Below are 21,147 nucleotides of genomic sequence, written 5' to 3'. Positions count from 1 at the left end.
TGATCCTTGTAATTTTGGCCTTCCATGATGTGAAAAAGAGGTTATGTTATGAATGATGGTCCATATGATTTAGTTATTTCTTATTATGTTGAGTATGAGTAAATTTGGGCTTCCTTGGCTATGGTCACCATTTTGTACTAACTATTGTCATTTAGTGTGATTTGAGCATGGACTTCAAGTAATCATGATGGTGGAAATAGTATTCAAGTGTTAGGGGGTATGCGGCCTTGACCAATGGATGAAAGTATCGGGAAAGTACAAGTGATTCATGTGTAGATCACTGTATCATTCACCTATTAATTCCTAGTAACATTCTCAAATAAACAAGAAAAGAGGTATGTTGAGTGCAAATATACATTTTATGTTGCCATGATATAAGTAAGATATCAAACATGTACCTTAGATTGATTTCCAATTTCATTCATAAATATTAGATCTTCCTTGTGGATTTTTGAATGCATAATGTCTCATTGATTTCAATATCTTTATTGCAAGTACTCTTTTCAACATGAAACTCCACTCATTGAGGTCTCTTACTAAATGCAAGTTAGTTATCCTATCAATGATGATACATTTTGCATGCATTTTATGGGGAAATATTATTAATAGCTATGGTTGGGTTGTTAATTGTTTTATGAAAATATATACAAGTAGATTGGGACATTAGAGTTATAGACACTATAAATTGTATTTGAGAGCATTGTCCTAATTGTAAAAGTCAACCACCATTGGCCCAAGACCACACCAACACCATTGTGACACCAAGGTTTGTGCATACTGGTGTTAGGGATACTCTTAGGACATTTCATTACCATTACATATACACACCTAGTGGGGTTTCCAAACACAACTTGTTTGAGTAGGCAATATCACTGGTAAACTTGTGATTGTCACAATTGGTACCTTTAGGACAATCATTAATATTTGGTCTATGGCACTTTTTTATGGCTTCTAAATGCTTCTATGGGGTGTACAGGGGTCCCACACATCTCTTCCAACATTCCATCCAAGGCACTTCACTCTCACCTATCTTATATTCCACTTTCTCTATGCTGCTATCCCAGATGTCCGATACATGTTGTTAACATTGCTTTGATAACTCCAAATTCATATCTAAGCTCATCCTAAGGTAACATGTTCATATTCAATCAATAAGCTTTCTCTATGTGATTTCAAGTAAGATATTGATCTATATAGTTAATTTTGTGATTGATTTGAGGGATACATCCATTGTCAAACCTTAAGAAAATTTTGTTCCATATCCTAGATTTATTGTGTTTTAATTCTCAGTGAGTAATTTTCAGTGGTACTAAAGTGGTGTATATCCTTATATTTCAATGACAAAAGATCAATTATTTGAATAAATAAATATAAACATAAAATATATTTTTCAAATCTTATCTACTACAATTAAATATATATAACGATACCATATTATATATATATCCCCATTTATATAATGAACAATAAAGACTTCTTTATAGTATTATATATTCATTATAGCTGATAATGCTTACCAAAAAAAAGAAAGATAAGAGTTTATATGTTGAACCGATCTTAAATAGATATGGTTGCAAATTGCTTTGATATATTATGTATAACAGATTGCTATAATCAAATTTTTGTGTTATACTCTTGGATCCAATACTCATGATTTTGGATTTTAGATAGCATGCCTCACTAGATTACATTGGACTATAGGTGTAGATTCATTGTGGTTTATGCTAAAAGAATTCAAACAATTGTACATAGTTTATGGGTAACTTCACTTAAGAAACTCATGTCTCATCTCAATTATGTTCAATTACATTGTCAATTTGAAGATTTGGTCAAGTTTGAGGTAGGAACTCAAATTCCTCCTTTGTTTTTCAATTGAATTGATTTTAGTTTGTTGCAAATGAATTGTTGAGTGAATTAAAGTATTCTTCCAATTTAAATCTCTCCATTTGGATGATTAAATGATTTGTATGAACCAAATTTGGAAATTATGAGTATATATGAGGTTATGTTGTTCAATTCTATTTGGGATGTTGAAATGACAAATTGAGGGAGTATTGTATTGTTGAGTTGATTAGAATCAAAAGGCTAATCTTGCATTTTCATTTTATGCACTTTGAAATTTCAAGGTTTTTGAGGTCCATCAGTTAAGGGTGTTTGTCTTGGTCCCATAGACTATTTATTCTTGTGGACGTCATTAAAATCTTTCATTCATTCATTCAACAATGGTAATTGGCCTCATGACTAGTTTTTGGTCCAAACTTGGGAATTATTGAAAAGTGGTATTTGATGATATTCTATTATGGAATCATGATAACATTAATGTGAATTTTGATAAGGGATCAATTGGGATTTGTTCTCTTGGTGTTGTGCCCAATTGAGTATGTCTTGCTTATGTATGAAAATGACATTTTGCAATTGAGACAATTTGATGTATTTAAGATTGTGTGTGAAAAAAAGTGAAATAAGTCTAATAGCTGTAGGCACAACAGTTCAATTAAGTCATTACATGTATGGTTAGTGTAGCTAGGAAATCGGAAATTATCAAAGCAAATCAATATTAGTCATAGCTCAATCACAAAAGCAGATTGCAATGATCAATCCTAACACACTCAGTAAAGACACGAAAACAAAACATTCAATATTTGAAAATTAAGCAAACCAAGTGCAGATTTGAATGTCTCCTTCATGTGGCTCCATTGTCCTACTTTCTCCTTCAAATAGCTTTGTTGTGGATCTCACCTACTAGTGCATGATCATGATATGAAAGCAAGTAGACAAGATGATTTCTCAAGAATACTCGAAGCGTGATTGATTCGAGAATCGATTCAAAAAGTGATTCGTTCGATAATGTGATTAGTTGGGATTGAAGAAAATCATCCAATTTATAGACAAATTGGAGAGATGATCAAATTAGCATGAAGATATTCAAATGGAAATTGCAAATCAAGAATGTCAATTATGACAAATTATGACAAATTTGCACTTTCTATGCAAAATTGATTGATTGATAATTTATGAGAAGATTATGACAAATTGAAATGTCATTCCCATGAAATTAGGAGAGAAATAGGAGGGAATTGAATTAGAAATTAGGAAAATTAGAAAATTGGAAAATAGGAATTAGGAAATTAGAAAATGAGGAAATTAGGAATTTAGTGAAATTAGGTAAATGAGGAAAATTAGGAAATTAGTGAATTAATTAATAATTTTTCATTTATTAATTAATTCACAAAGAGGGAATTTAGAAATTGATGAAAAATTAGGAAATTAGTGAATTAGGAGAAATTAGGTAAATCAATTAATAATTTGTCATTTATTAATTAATTCACAAAAAGAGGAATAATTAGTTAGCCAATTAAATTAAACATTTAATTGTGACACAAAGACCTAGGATAAATAAATAAATAATTTAACCTAGAGGGGAAATGACAAACAGGGTTAAATGAATAAAATCATGAAACCCTAAAAGATGAATTTGAAATGCAAAGATGACAATTAGGTCTTGATTGAAGGATCGATTTGATCATGATTTTGACTTGATAAAAGACCAATACTGACGAATTATTTGATTGATAAATGCGCCAATTGATGAGGAACAATGACTAATTGATCCAAATTGACATGATTGAGAAAGACGACGATCGATGACAAATCGATCGCAAAATGACAAGATTGACAAGAGGACAAGAATTGATGACAAAATAGATCACAAGATGACAAGATTGATGACAAATTGATCAAAAGACAAGAATCAATGATAGATCGATCGCATGATGAAAATATTGATAGGAGGACAAAACCCTAATTAGGATTGACGATGTCCAAAATGATGACAAATGCATACGCACATAGATGCGATAGGATAAGATTGACCAAAATCATGACTGAAGATTGTTGTCGACAAGACCAAATTCGAAAGCGATAAAAATGAGGAATACAGAAGAATGACTCGATGCTCGCAAATGATAAAGACCAAGTGCGAATCATAGGAGAAATGTTAATGCGACTCAAAAACCCTAAAATAAGGTAATGCGCAAATGTTAAAGTATGATTCCGCAAGCATTGACCATTTTTAGGTGTCTACATTTTGCCCCTCTTTGAGACAATGCGATTTTAAGCATTGTTTCAAAGAACAATAATGAAAATGCCCCAGACACTGACAATGACATATGCATGCCCCCTCGAGGAATTGGCCAGAAACATCCAGAAAAGAGGCCAATTGATCGATAAAAATGATAAGAGCGAATGAATGGACAATCGGAGATCGGATGCATGAAGGACAAGCAATTAAAGACGCAAAAGACCATGACCAACATAAGATGGAGAGGGTGCACGTCCATCTATGCACTGACAAAGATCTATAAATGAGACAAAGAGAGTAAAAATTGCTCATTTGCACTAGCCAAAGAGGAGGATTTGTTGCTCTGGAAAAGGACACTTGCAGAGAGATGGCAAACATTCCAAGGGAAGATCACCTCAAAGAATGTGTACACACATACAGACGACCAGATGATATAGGAGCAGCGGTATGTATCTGAAAAACTCATGTTTTCAATTTTATGAATTTGACTGGCTTGCAGGACATTGCGGGGCCCACAGAAAATGCAGAAACTAACTTCTGCGCTTGTGTAATGTCTTCTATGCTTGTGTAGGGAGACATAGGCGTAGGATATGTGACACATGCACAGGATACACAACATAGGCGCAGTTGTGCCCTGGGAACTCAATTGAGGTCAAAAACAGCATGCAAATGATCTGGAAAGGGGGGATAAGGGTAGGATAGGTCAGAATAAATGAAAAACACCCTGATTTAGACATGAAACAAGGAAATGCAGCCCATAGGAGCAAACCCTAAAACTAACAAAATGTGCCCCAATTGTGATGCAGAGTCAACAGTATCCATTGATCACATGAGAGAACCGACCAGACTGCTTCATGTTATGACATAGACTGAGGAGCACAGATAGAGATACATTAGTAGGACTTGGGATATACTATATCACATTCATGCCTGAGATTAGGGCAAACACAAGATTTCTTACCACATTGGAAGAGCGATGGCATTCAGAGACCTCCTCTTTCCATCTGGCGATGAGAGAGGTGACTGTGACACTAGAGGATGTATGGCGTATCCTCCGCATTTCGATTCATGGAGAGATGGTAGAGTACAACCTAGTGACAGGGAGAGATGCGTTGTGCAGATTATTTGAGTGTGACATAGATGATCTGGATATCATAGAGAGGGAGATTGGCTGGGAGACCATGGCATCAGAGTATGATCGGTGATATGTGGTGATAGCCGTGGTGATAGCATACCTACTAGCAGGGGACAGACGAGGACATGGATTCCCTATTGGATGGGGAAGAGTGATAGAGTGGATGGCGACAGAGGGGACAGTGTATGCATGGGGACCATGTGTACTGGCTATGCTGTATTTTCAGTTGCATCAGATAGCATATCAGGGAGTGCAGACTTTGAGCTGTGGAGTCACACTATTACAGGTATGGGCATTTGAGCACATAGCCATATGTTGACAGATTGCAGAGAGACAGGTATTACCACACTAACCATATGTGTACTGTTATGGAGGAGCACTAAGACAGGGTCCTTTTGGATACATATTGTATTGGCGACATGAGCTAGACAGATTGAGAGAGTTCACATGGAGGCCATATCGTGATTGTCCAGGATGGTCAGATGATAGTGATGAGCTACCATATTGTAGATAGGAAAGGTACCTAATTAGGAGACCAGTGAATCACCAGAGAGTGATTGAGATGTACCTGCCAGAGAGAGTCAGATGATAGTTTGGAGAGAGGCAAGATGTACCTAGGAGGACTGCACACTTTGCCTGATCTCACAGAGAGGCGAGTCAGTGGGGGAGTATGATTCAGCCACACATAGCATATGCTAACTTCACACAGCTACATCGAAGACAATGGGATTGGAGATCAAATGTGGAGGATGCCAGGATGACAGAGGAGTATGAGCGATGGTTTGCATGACGATGGCCAGTGCCATTGACAGATCCTAATATTCCAGTACCGAGGAGACAGGAGGACTTCCCACTCACAGGAGAGGAGGAGGGAGATGATGAGGATGAGGAGGATGAGGGTGGGGATGAGGATGAGGGGGATGACGAGGATGGAGATGAGGAGGGGGATGACAAGGAGGAGCCAGATTCAGGCGAGCATGAGGCATTGCAGGATATACCCATAGAGCCAGAGACAGCTAGGATAGAGGAGATGGAGATGTGCAGGGCTACCATAGTGAGTCAGCATGATCATATTGTGACATTAGAGAGACAGAATGCCATCTTGAGGACAGAGCAGGATTAGTTAAGAGTGGAGATAGCCAGACTTACAGCAGCTTGAGATACAACAATAGCTCAAGCACAGTGAGAAGAATAGAGAGTCACTGAGTATATTGGCTCGATTAGGGATGCCAGTGCATGGGAGATGCAACAGATGTTGGTAGAGACTGGAGAGGAGATACGCCATTGGAGGACACTATATGAGAGTGCAGTCCTGCCAGAGCAGAGAGCAGCTTCATATCGGGCACGATCGAGGACAGAGAGCAGGGCACGCTCTTGGAGGTCAGTGAGTAGCATGGGGGTGAGTGGACCTATGAGACCACCACAGCCAGGACCAGGAGGGACATCATCCGTGAGACATGGTAGGGATGAGGAGGATAGAGGGAGCACCCAGTGACATAGGCACATGCTCCGTATGATGGACAGTGGACATTATGTAATTTGACATTTTGTAGTCAGCCTGCGGGCCATACTTAGGACAGACAGTCCAATTTTGTACTTCGATATTATGTGGATATATGATATGATATGATATGCATTGATATGATGGGATGCAATGTGTTATAACTTATGTTATGTTCCATGTATGGATGACTTATGCACTGTTTATTGTGGAATATGTATGGATGTATTTTTATGTGTTTTTGATGCATTGATAATATGACATGGATAAAATTCTTGATATGATGCTTGATGTAATGCAAATGTACTAACCGAATGGATGCAGGATGTAGCATATGTGTGTGGAGATCAGAGAACGAGATTGAACTGACTATCTGAACTAATGGAAGAAATGTTAGTAAGAAGAAAGGAAACAGAGGACAGTTAGAGGTGAAGAAAAACTTGCTTTCAGAAATGCACTTTGTAGGTGAGAACCTTTATTTTAATGTAGCAAAATGGATGCGTAGCATCTTGGCATTGAAGGCCAGAGTTGAAATGCAACCCTTTTTGCAAAAGACAGACACATCGTAGACAAACAGCAATCACAACAAAAAAAAAGAAAGGGGACCATGAACCATCCCAGTCACTCTAAATCACTCAGTGACATCATCGAGCAACATAGGAACATGATAAAAAATAAATCAATAAATGATAAGACTCGCTAATTCCAACAAGTCAAACAAACATCTTGATCTTCATTGTCAAAGTTGAAAGCGTTGATAGGACAATCATGCTATCTGGTTTCAGGACATGCGGTACCTCGTCTAAGACAGGACACAGTCTGGTTTCGAGTATACCACACCCTGTATAAGACCCATGATAGTGTGCCAAGGACGAATGATTTTGAGGTTGATTGATATGACAATTCTGATCAGTTTGAATGTCTGGTTTGATTGAAAAGTTCATCTATTTATGCATGATTTCAGTAAAGCACAATGTTTGATTGATTGCATGTCGTTGGATGTATACTCGGTGATCTGTCTTATGCACAAAGGGGTTATTTATTGCAAAATGCTTTGTTTTTGTATTTTAATGTTTTGAAAAAAAAATTTGTTCATTTTTTCAGGACTTTATTTGACTTTTTAGGGATTTTTTTTTTCAGGACATTTTTTGATTTTGTTGGATTATTTCAGGACATTTTTCAATTTTTTAGAAATTTTTTCAGGACATTTTTAAAATTTTTTATTTTTATTTTTTGAATTATTTTAGGACATTTTTCAATTTTTTTGGATTTTTGCCCCCAGTGTCTAGCAAGGCAAGGAATATGACAGGTGAATAAATAGGCTTGCTGAAATGATGGTGGATAGAGGGAAGACAAAGGCCTTTTATCATGGAGACAATACAGATGCAATTTTCAAGGGCTATTGCATGATGGGACAAGAGACAGGATATGACAATGTAAAGCAGGAACATGGCATGAGGGACATGTCAAGAGGTTTTTGAAACCATGTTTAAATTTTGCATCCTTATGTCAGATCAAGATCAAGGAACGAAAAAGAGTGTATGGATAGTGACAAGATATGGATAGGATAAGCAAGACCAAGAATGGATAAGGGACATGGACTGAAGGTCGGGATAGGATACGGGATAGTGGCAGAAAGTTGCAATAAGACAGGGAATATGGATGAAAGGTTATAATAAGAAAATGGATAAATACCAAAAGCTATGATGGACTAAAAGCTGCAAACAAGATGCATGATGCTCATGAAGATCCTCAGCCTTGTCAAGATAAATGGTAGAAAGGGAAACTGGACATGAGGGACAATAGGATATGAAGGGTAATGACATGGTATGATAGGATAATGAAGGGCAACAGGATATGAAGGAGGATGAAATGGGTTCGATAGGATAAAGGAACAATGAAGGACAAAAGGATATGATAGGATAAAACCTGCCCTCAAGTGTGGTGTGCAAGAAGTTCATAAATTACGCATGATGCTTGTTTGCCAGGTTTTCATCATGGTATTTGCCCAAGGCACCTGTTTGCCATGTTTTCACCAGTGGACGAATTTTTTTTTCTTTACTTTTTTTCTCTTTTGTCGTTTTTTTTTTCATTTTTTTTTTTTTTCATTTTGACATTTTCAATAGAAGATGGACACATGATAGGGGATGGAAGAAGGACTCAAGTGTATATTTTTTTTTTGGATAGTAGCTTTGAAAAAAAAATGGACCATGACCTTTAAAAGTATGCTCAAAGACATTGGTAGGATAAAGACATGGAAAATAATATGAAACTAAGGCAAGGATTTATGCAAAGGATTGGATCAAAGGGATGGAAGGATGGAAAATATGCATCGGATAATAGGTAGGGTATTGGAAGAATTGGGCTTCAGTGGATGGAAATGAAGGCAAGATCGACATTGGCACACACCTTGAGGGGTGATGGACTGATGGAGGACAAATGTATTTTGGATATTGAGATTTTGACAAAGGAACGACTATGGATTTTGGGACATAAGGGCCCAAAACGAATGAAGAAGGTGGTGGAGAAATAGACTTGGAAGGTTTGGATGGAGGAATAACAATTTTAGATGCCAATCTGGGTCATTCTTTTTGTGCTTCAAGGAGCTTCTTGGGGATCCACATGGTTTTTGATTTTTCATGCTTTTGTGGTTCCTCGGAGTGCATTGCTTGCAGAAGGGATTTAGGAACCCATATATATTTTGACTTTGCTTTATTTTGCTCAGTGGGCCTTTGTGGCCTTTTGGATATATTTTTTTTCTTTATAGATCATATTGTTCTTTGTTTTGACATGTCAATTATATTGGACATGTTGATCCTTGAATACATGTGGATTTTTAGACTTATGACTTTTATACTTGGCATCCAAATTGCTTGGAGGAGGAAAGGAATGCATGGATGGATATGAATGAAATGGACTTCTTTTGGATTGATGAAATTTACTCAAGGATGTGTGCCTTTGCTGACCTTGCATAAAGGATGAAGGGATATAAGGACCTAAGATGGATGGAAAGGATGATGGGGAAGGTGTATGTTTTGATTTTGATAGAGGGATACCAACGTCTTGAGAGTGAGTTGTGTATACATGACCCTTAAGATCTTCTTTGATATGGAGGGATTCTTGCTTATGGAGATCTACTCCTTTGCCTTTATGAATATCTTGACTTGTAGGATACTCTTTTCTTTGGGAAGAAGACACGAGTCCATTATGAGGTGGATATTATATGAGAGAAATAATGAGATCTTGAAGTGGATCGGATTGCACCAAAGTGGAAGAACCCATTATGCATGTTGAGGGTTCATGAACATCTTCCACTGACACGTTAGAATCATGAAGGGGATTAGGATCATGAGGGGGACTAGGATTGTGTAGTGGACATGGTTTAATGACAGGCTCTTCAAGAGATGGAATGGGAGAAATAATGGGATCATCAAAAGAAATGTGATCTTGGAGTGTATATGGAGCATTAAGACAAGGAGATGGAGGAACAAAAATATCTTATGGAGGATTTAAAGGAATAATTTGATCTTGACAAGGAGGAAGATCATTGGAATCCTCTTTAAAGGTGCTTTGCTCTTGACTTTTAATGGGATCATCGGAAAGGATGGAAGGGATATCTTGATCTTTCTTAGGAAGTGGAATGTCAATGGGATTTTAAAGGACATTTTTTTCATGAAATGGAAGTGGATCATTTGGGATTGGATGGACTGGGATATCTTGATCTTGCTCAGGGAAGGGAGTGTCAATAGGACTTTGGATAGGATGGACAAGAATAGGGGAATTGTCATGAGTGTCTGGGAAGATGGGGTCCTGGTCAACAATTGGATGGGATGATAAGGTTTCAAGATCTTGATCTTGATCTGTTTTAACATGCGTTTCTTTATGCTGTAAATTATCCTCTTGACATGGGGTTGGACTTTGGATATGCATGGAGGATTCTGACAAGGAATTAATGTTTTGACATGAAGGAAATGCACTTTGAACATTTGTGATGGATTCTGGCAAGGGATCAATGCTTGAACATGAGGAAGAGGGACTTCGAATGGGGTCCTCTAAAATAGGTAATGGCAATAAAGTGCATGGTGGCATTGGGTCTTGTATTTATAAAACATGACAAGGATGTGCATCATGAATTGGATTATCTTGGCAATTAATTATGGATAGCCCTTGGGTGTATTGTTTGATGAGGACAATATGGAAGGTTCTTGTGAAACTTCTAGAGGTGTAGGGATAGATGCCACTGGAGAGTCAATTTGTTTGCGAGGGGATGAGGCATTGCTAGACATAATTGTATTATCTTGATCTTCTTCAAAGAACTCACTTGGTAATTTCCTTAAGAGCCTTGCAATAAAGCCACCTTTCTTTCGAGGTTTTGACATGGTTGTATTTGGAATTTGAACTTGTTTGGTAAGAATTTGGTTTTGGTTTGATGTCATGTTTTGATTTTGAACTAGATGTTGCTCAAATTGGTTTGACATGTTCAAAATTTGGCTTGGTGTGTGCTGCAACCTTTATTTTTGAATGTTTGGTTGTGGTTGTTGACATTGATATGTTGATTGAACTTGTTGATATTCCACCATTGGTTGAACTATTTGTTGACATTGTGTAGTTGGTTGGACATACTGTTGAAATTGGACCATTGGTTGCATATGTTGGACCATTGGTTGTGTCTGTTGGAAATGTTGGAGCTGTTGAACAATTGGTTGTGATGGTTGAAAATCTGATTGATAGTAAACACCTTCTTGTTCTTGTTGTGGAGGCACATAATGTTGAACTTGATGTTGTCTCCTTTCTTGAAATTGTTTCATCATCTCTATTTGGGAGAGGAGAGCTGGTATGTCTGATCGTTCAAGAAGAGATCTTACATCAATTGGCTCAATCTTTGGATTTTGACCTGGAAATTTTTGAAACATTTTGGACATTTGTGATCTATTCTTCTCAATGTTTTTCACTCTTTGTTCCAATATCTCCTTTTCTTGAGCTAGTTTCTCCTCTAGTTTTTATATTTGGAGACTTGTTTCATCATAATAAGTTTGATCCAAGTTCTAAGACATGTAGAGATTGGATTGACATGATTGATTGCTCAATTGTGATGACATGGCTTAGTAAGAAGGTTGAGACCTCATTTCAACAAACATGTCACTATGCAATGCAACTAATGGGATTGACAAATGCAACCTAAAAGGATGACAATGCAACTTAATGTTTTTGTTGTTTTTCAAGATTTTGACAAACTCATTACTGCAATTCTAAAAATGTGACCCTTAGGAAATTGAAATGATGTCTAGACCTCAAAGGACAAAAAGACCAAGTGACAAAAGGACAAAATGACAATGTCTCCCCTATATGCTTGGATACTAAGCTAGGTTTGACCAAATGACAATGATGACAAAAAGACAAAGGTTTGATAAGGTCTAGACTTCCTAACAATGACTTAGGGTTTATCAAAGATTTGGATTACTCAAGTATGACAAAACCTAGTTTTGACACTATATGCAAAGGGACAATTACTATGCAAATGACCCTAATATGATATGATAATGACCTAAGCTTAATGAAGAGACCTAGGGTATGCAAATGTGACCTAATGTTATGAGGACAAAGAGGCAAATGCAAATGTATGACAATGGTATTACTCTAATGCAAGAGGACACATGTAAATGGATGACTTTTATTGATATGCAAAGGAGTATGACCTAGGTGAAACCTAACCTTGGTACTTGACAATGACTTTACAAAATGCAAACCTAGGATGAACCTAAAGCTAAGTGACGTGAATGTTGAGACAAGATTTTGAAAAATGTTTGACAACCATGTTTGAAGGTGTTTTGAACTTTGTTGGATGAAATGTTCTTGTGTTTAACCTTGTTTTGAATCAATTTGTCTTGAGATGCAATTCAACTTTTGACAAACAAAGAAGACAAGATATTTCAACTTAGACTCAAGACAATCATGCTCATTAACACTTTTCTTATGGTAGGAAAGGACATTAGGTACTTGAGAGGTAGACTCGTTATGAGATTCAAGGAGAATACATAGATGCTTGACCCCACAGGTGCCCCTCCACAGCACTCACTTCTCAGGGTAGCCAAGCATCAGTCCCCATGGAAATCTCCCCATGGCAAACTTAGTATCTCTTCCAAGTATCCGAACTTGTCCTTCTCAAGCAACTAGAAGGATTTTTGGCCTCTAAATACAAGGTGTTTAGTAAGGATTTTTGTTAAGCGTTACTCCTTGATGTCACACAAGTGTGATTGAGACATTAAGCCCACCAAGATACCAAACAAATGTAGTTGCGCAAGCATGATTTAGACCATGAGGCCCTACTTAGATGTTGATATGAGAAAGAGTCCAAGGGTCATCACTTCCCAAGTAACTACAATTCCCATGTAACCCTTCCTTCAAAGCTTTCGCCCATCAGGTATTTTTTTTATAGTGAGTTAGAATGCCAAGGTATTCTAGTTGTACTCACTTTGGGTTGTTCCCTTCTCACGATTGTCACTTGCTTGCAAAAGCAAATGGTCGGGAAGGTAGGCCTTCTAAAGGTGACACACAATCAAAACAATGAGCATGGTATTGAAGATCTGGATTTCTGATCACCCTAAGAAGGATGAGAGCATACTCTCCTACTCCAATATCAAACTCAACAATCAAGGCAAACATACATTCATTCCATCCTATTTAGAAATCATACTAGGTGCCTAAATATTAATTGCAAACACAAAGTTTAGTTGTAGTCCAAGGCAACCTGCAAAACCCAAGTTAGAAGTTTGATATGTTTAGTCTTTGACTATCGAACCTGCATAAAACATGTTAGTAGTTTCATTTGTTGTCTTTGTCATGCGTATGCCAAGGTTCTGCACACAGAATCAGTACCAAAAAACCCAAAAAAGCAGAAACAGAATGCAAAAGAAAACAATTTGCAAGTGAAAAACACTGTCTTTTACCTCTGTTTTTGGCCCTACACAGGTGCAGAATGTCTGACACAGGCACAAATTGTCCTTGACACAGGTGCAAAATGTTTAACACAGGCCCAGAATGCTTGACACAGGCAGAGGAGTTCCTAGAAATCCCTGCATTACCCTGTTTCTTGGGTTTTTAACCTGCAAATCAACTCAAAAGCACTCAAAAGCATGGTTAAGTGGTTAGTTCACGTCGGGTTCACCAATTAATGTAGCTAGGAAATTGAAAATCATCAAATTATTAATTGATTTACCTAATTTTTCTTCACCAATTAATGTAGCTAGGAAATCGGAAATCATCAAAGCAAATCAATATTAGTCATAGCTCAATCACAAAAGCAGATTGCAATGATCAATCCTAACACACTCAATAAAGACACGAAGACAAAACATTCAATATTTGAAAATTAAGCAAACCAAGTGCAGATTTGAATGTCTCCTTCATGTGGCTCCATTGTCCTTCTTTCTCCTTCAAATAGTTTTGTTGTGGATCTCACCTACTAGTGCATGATCATGATATGAAAGCAAGTAGACAAGATGATTTCTCAAGAATACTCGAAGCGTGATTGATTCGAGAATCGATTCAAAAAGTGATTCGTTCGATAATGTGATTAGTTGGGATTGAAGAAAATCATCCAATTTATAGACAAATTGGAGAGATGATCAAATTAGCATGAAGATATTCAAATGGAAATTGCAAATCAAGAATGTCAATTATGACAAATTATGACAAATTTGCACTTTCTATGCAAAATTGATTGATTGATAATTTATGAGAAGATTATGACAAATTGAAATGTCATTCCCATGAAATTAGGAGAGAAATAGGAGGGAATTGAATTAGAAATTAGGAAAATTAGAAAATTGGAAAATAGGAATTAGGAAATTAGAAAATGAGGAAATTAGGAATTTAGTGAAATTAGGTAAATGAGGAAAATTAGGAAATTAGTGAATTAATTAATAATTTTTCATTTATTAATTAATTCACAAAGAGGGAATTTAGAAATTGATGAAAAATTAGGAAATTAGTGAATTAGGAGAAATTAGGTAAATCAATTAATAATTTGTCATTTATTAATTAATTCACAAAAAGAGGAATAATTAGTTAGCCAATTAAATTAAACATTTAATTGTGACACGAAGACCTAGGATAAATAAATAAATAATTTAACCTAGAGGGGAAATGACAAACAGGGTTAAATGAATAAAATCATGAAACCCTAAAAGATGAATTTGAAATGCAAAGATGACAATTAGGTCTTGATTGAAGGATCGATTTGATCATGATTTTGACTTGATAAAAGACCAATGCTGACAAATGATTTGATTGATAAATGCGCCAATTGATGAGGAACAATGACTAATTGATCCAAATTGACATGATTGAGAAAGACGACGATCGATGACAAATCAATCGCAAAATGACAAGATTGACAAGAGGACAAGAATTGATGACAAAATAGATCACAAGATGACAAGATTGATGACAAATTGATCAAAAGACAAGAATCAATGACAAATCGATCGCATGATGACAAGATTGATAGGAGGACAAAACCCTAATTAGGATTGACGATGTCCAAAATGATGACAAATGCATACGCACATAGATACGACAGGATAAGATTGACCAAAATCATGACTGAAGATTGTTGTCGACAAGACCAAATTCGAAAGCGATAAAAATGAGGAATACAGAAGAATGACTCGATGCTCGCAAATGATAAAGACCAAGTGCGAATCATAGGAGAAATGTTAATGCGACTCAAAAACCCTAAAATAAGGTAATGCGCAAATGTTAAAGTATGATTCCGCAAGCATTGACCATTTTTAGGTGTCTACAGTTAGTAAATCAATAATCAATAAATAATAAAACATAACAAATTGTCCAATTTCTTTCTAAAATATGAGAGTATAAGATTGCTCTCAAATTTTTATAAGCAATACCAGTGACTAGACTACACCAAAACGAAGGATTTAATCTATATGAGCATGATATTAAGCTAAAATGGATGCAAAATGGATGAATAATTCAAGCAATAACGAATTCAGCAATAATGATTCAAGCAACATGGAAAAAGCTAAATATGAAAAGTGCTAAGCTAATATGCAATAATCTCAAAAAGCAAGCACAATATATTCAATGACTCCAGAGAAAAATCAACATAATAATAATCTCTAAGGTGTTTCTCAAATATCTCTGGGGTGATTTGAATGAGAGCTAAAGGCTAAATTTATAGAGAATTACAAGAGAGATGAAGAAAAAGCTCAATTTAGGATTAATTGAAATAATTGAGAAATCAGGTTCAGTTAACCTTGAGATAGATTCCAATTATAGTTTTAATTGAAATGCATTTAAATAAGAAGTTCAAGTTGCGTTAGAAATAAGATTTAATTAATTCCATGCATTTGTGATAAAAATAGATAATTCTTTGATTTATTCAAGAAAAGAGTCTTTTTATTGCAACTGAACTTCTTTTTCTGAAAAGCTTTGAGTTCCAATTTTAGAGAATGATTGCATTCCTTTTAATTGCTTTTTTGATTTCAAGTTAATCTCAATTTAGAAAAAGAAATAATATCTCAAGTTTGATTTCTCTTTCAATTCAATTCTTTTATTCTATTTTCAATTTAACTCTTGCTTTATGATTAATTCCTCTTTTGAAATAAATTAATTCCTTTTTTGCATGATTAATGATAAATTTATTAATTAAATAAATATGCTAGGATATTTAATAAATTAAAATAGGATAATTGATCAAAAATATGATTTTCTTGGAATGATTTAATTAATTAAATAATTATTTAATTCATATTGAATAATTGATTTGCCATGTGACATTTGATGATTGAAGAATTAATAATGTGCTAAAGATTGATTTAATTGCCTTTGGTTAGGACCTTGGTGATGTTGTCAAGATTAGGGGCCCATGGTTTAGATGACCAATTTTAGGGTATTACATTTGCCCCTCTTTGAATTAATGTGCGAGCAACACGTTGGTTCAAAGAATAGTTGATGTCTAGGAGATACCAGTTCTGAGCTTGATTGATCACAAACTAGATGAAAAGTGAGGTGTTTAGCTTGATTTGTGTGTAGGGGAAAAAGTGAAACTAAGCAAACATGCCCTAATCTCACTTTCAACCACACACTTGTGGAATACGAAAGAGCCTAGAGATATCACACAATTGGCTACTTCTTTTTGTGGAAGAGAGAGCCACGAGATACCTATTAGGATTTCTATTCCTTTGTTGTAATTGAAAGATAAAATGATGCAAGTTCAATCCCTAACCCCAAAGTGCACGTATGAACTAATAACAAGATTGCAGAATTGAACTTAAACTATGGAAATCTGTAAATACAAGGATAAGACAAGAATGCATATGCGTACCCGGAGTCAAAATAGGAATAAAAATGTTCGGGACGGCGGCACGGGCGCCACTGTCCTGATTCTGCTCCTGAAACTGCTCTGGAAACTGCTGTTTTGTAACCTGGAAAGCTGTCAAAAATGCTGAAAACTGCTGTCTGTCAGGAGGACCAGGGCACCCAGCGCCCCTATCCCAGGGACCAGGGCGCCCAGCGCCCCTGTCCCAGGGACTAGGGCGCCCAGTGCCCCTGTCCTGGCAGGACCAGGGTGCCCAGCGCCCCTGTCTTGGCAGGACCAGGGTGCCCAGCGCCCCTGTCCAGGTCTTTTGCTCTGCAACTTGAGGTGGAGTGCTGTCTCGACCTGCTTTTCCTGGATCTGTCACCTACGGCGTCGTCCGAGTCCTGAAACCTGCACTTATATCTAAAAATGGTATGGGCGACTATATAGGGTTTTGCCTTAGTCAAACCTCCGCTTCGGTGATTTCCACCTCCACGAATAGCCAAGTTGTTTTGTAAAATGTATTGTGTGTACAGACCTAGTGTGTGTGCAAGGTCCTAAAATGCAAGAAAGCAAACTAGAGCAACCTAGAAAGTAAACCCTAATTGCTTGTAAATGATAATGTAAATGCTCTAAATCAAGATGCAAAGTGATCTAAAGCATGAATAAAAGATATATTGAAGCTTATGCAAAGACATGAAAACAATATGAAATCATACCCAACCCTCAAGGGAGGAGTACAAGCCAATCTTCAGTCGGTAATCTCCTATTGTTCTTCAGTGTCTTCCAAGCCCTAAATGGATGAATGAAATTGATAAATGCTTGATAGAGGGATGTTGAATGTTGTTGAAGTCTTCAAAGATCTGCTCTTTCACTGCCTGTGAGGTTCCTGAAAACAAAAATCGGATCCTTTCCAATGAAGAAAGAGAGCTCTTATATATAAAACCTTAGATCGTAATTTCGTCTTTTGGCCAACCTAGAGATTGAATTTCCCGCCAATTTCTTGGGGTTAAGCTTTATTTTATGATTGGATTGTGCTCCTAAAATTTTAGGAAAAATGTTCGGGACCATGTGCACTCCGGGCGCCATGGTCTCGACAACTTTTCACCAAATTTTCAGGGCCATCAGATATGATGATTTTAGAGAGAATCCCGAAGTTACAGGTGATTTTGAGATGTTTTGACCCCCGAAATCAAGCCCCCAAGTTCAAAATAGGACCTTATTAGGGTTTTTGATTAAATGATGTATTGGAAGAATAAAATGAAAGGGGCACACTTTAATGAAAGGGCCCAACTTTATGATGTGGAAGATGATGAAATAGAACCTTAGACCTAATTAATTTAATTAATTAAGTGCTAAAGGAGAAATGCAATGCAAAATGTAAAATGCACCAAGGCGGGTGCTAAAATAGGTGTGAAATTGTACTACTTTAGCAAGTGCGTACAATTTACGACGCTACAATTTGAAGCAATGAAGCTGAGCAAAGTTTGATTAAAGCAAAACTGATCCTGAACTTGATTGAACTAGGAACAATAGAGAGCAAAGATATCGAACTTGAACTTGATTGATCAAGAAGCGGATCTTACTGATCCAGAACTTGATTGATCTAGACACAGTGAGTGAAGATAAAATTGATCTTGAACTTGATGGATCAAGATACGATGAGCAAAGATAAACTATCCAGCTTGATTTGATGCGATGAAACTAAACACCTGCTTAGAGTGAGTGTGTGATCAAAGATACTCTTTAAACTTTTGATTGAGTTTAAATGAATAATCAGCTTGATGTAAAGTGATGAAATTGATTAACATTAAGAAACTAATTCAGATGAAGGCAAATATCAACTTGATTTGAAGTGATGAAACTGATATGCCCCTAGCGATTGATTCGATTCAAATGAATGAGAAATATCAACTTGATATGAAGCGATGAAGCTGAGATACCCCTTAGCGATAAGATTTGATTGATTTTATTTAGTTGGAAAAGATTTTTTTGCTCAACTTTTGTGAAGATTTGAAAATTTTCTCGACTTTGAAGATGTGAGGTCATAAGGTCACAAGTATGCCCCCTCGGGAGCGAAATCGAAATATAGCGAGGGTACATGATTTTAGGCAATTTTTGGCGATGATTTTGATTTGAGCATCAATTCATTCAGAGCAACTTTTGAAATTTTGGCATTGATTGATGAGAAATTGAGCACAAAGTTGGTATGTAGAATTGAAATTGAGATCCAGTGTTGATTTATGAGAAATTGAGCGCAATTTGAAGAAAGAATGAGGTTTTTATGAAAAGCGCTAAGTGGTTCAAATTGTGAAATGGACTAGAAAAATGATCTCAGATTTCAATTTCAATCTCGAAAATGGAATCAAAATGGGCAAATTAGCTAAGGGGACAATTTTCATGTCCATCGGAGCAAGTTGAAGAATTAGGGTTTTGGCTATATATGGGGTAAAAGTGTCATTTTCAATTCATTTTAACCCTCCAAGTTTGAAAATTCAAAAAGCCTTCTGTGAAGAAAAATGGTGGTTCCCATTCATATGCATCGATTCGAGTGCCAGAGATGACATAATCAACCTCGGAACTATGAGCCAGCGGTAAGTGATCTTTCTTAAGCCTGTTATTCATTTCTTTTTTAAATTTTTTTGTTGAATATTTCAATTTTTGGCACGTTTAAGTTGGGCTTTCTCGTTTTGTCATGCGAGACAGGATCCTGTCTCGTACAACAAAACTGATTAAGTCTGTTTTGTCATTTAAGTCTACCAGTTTTGTCGTTCGAGGCCTACCCTTGTATCATGCAAAAACATTCAAAGAGCCCCTTTTGTCATCCTAGGTCTATTCTTGTATCGTATGGGAGTTTTTGGTGTACTAGGCCTATTCCCGACTCGTACGAGTTGTTGCCTCTACTGTGTTTTGTCATTTGGAAAATAATGAGCATTTTTGAAGGTGTTAACTTGAAATTTTGATTTTGTAATTGATGTAATTGAATTTGCGTGATGTTTTTCTTCTCTTAGATGCTTACTTGAAATGTTTTTTTATGCTCCATTGTTTGATTTTTGCAGGTTTGATTGCCTCACGTTCTATTCAGATGCGTCTATCCACCAACGATGACATTAGTGTGGCAGTTGTCAGATGTTGACTGGGCACATATTGATTGTCTGGATTCACCCACTTTCTTGATTTACTCGATATCCATGTGAACCACGGGATGCTCATGACATTAGTTGAGAGATTTAATTTTGAGCATAACACGTTTTGTTTGCCAGTTGGGGAGATGACCATCACTCCCGAGGATGTTTATAGGATTCTCCATATCCCTTTTGCTGGGGGTAAGGTTGATTATGATGCAATACAGCTTCTTGGGTTAGTTATTGTCAGACATGTTTTCAGGGATCCAGATATCTTGATGCGTTCTATTAGTTGGGATGTGATGATGAGCAGGTATAGTGAGGACTTTTCACTGGCTTGAGTCTTGTAGGTTTTATCGGCTGCTTTCTAATGTCGGATAGGGGATAGCAGGGATTTTTGTGTGGATGGGGTAGGATGCTAGAGAGGCTTATTGAGACCCCTTAGAGATTAGGGTGGGGTTCATGTATATTGGCCCACATGTATTGCAAGATGCATGAGATTGTTTATAGGGAGGGGAAGAGCATGGCTGCAAGAATATTGATTTTATAGGTATCGGCCTGGGAGTACCTCCTAGTATGCAGGCCGATTATAGATGACGAAAGGGATCCTGGTCAGCCCTTTGTATATAGATATTATGGATATGTCACTCAACCCCATCTGGGCAAGATAGACTTTTGGAGAAGACAGTTGGATGATTTGATAGCCGTTATATGGAGACCATATAGGGATCTAGAGCTGTGGGATGATTGGAGGATTGTTCACAGGGATCTATTCATGACTTGCCCACTTATTGGTAGATCGCAGACTATGGTAGAGAAATTCGTGGTTTCTCGAGTGATGAGGCAATATGGTGGACCTCAGGGGATCTCATAGGAGTTCACTGCATATGCATGATATGCGGATGAGGAGAGGTGAGGATGGGCACTGAGGTTATCTTATGCCTTGGGTATGCAGGGGTTAACTGGTTTACAATGACTCAGGTG

The sequence above is a fragment of the Cryptomeria japonica genome, chromosome 3, assembly GCF_030272615.1.
Source record: "Cryptomeria japonica chromosome 3, Sugi_1.0, whole genome shotgun sequence".
Classification (NCBI taxonomy): Eukaryota; Viridiplantae; Streptophyta; class Pinopsida; order Cupressales; family Cupressaceae; genus Cryptomeria; species Cryptomeria japonica.
Note: the sequence above shows the minus strand (reverse complement) of the source record.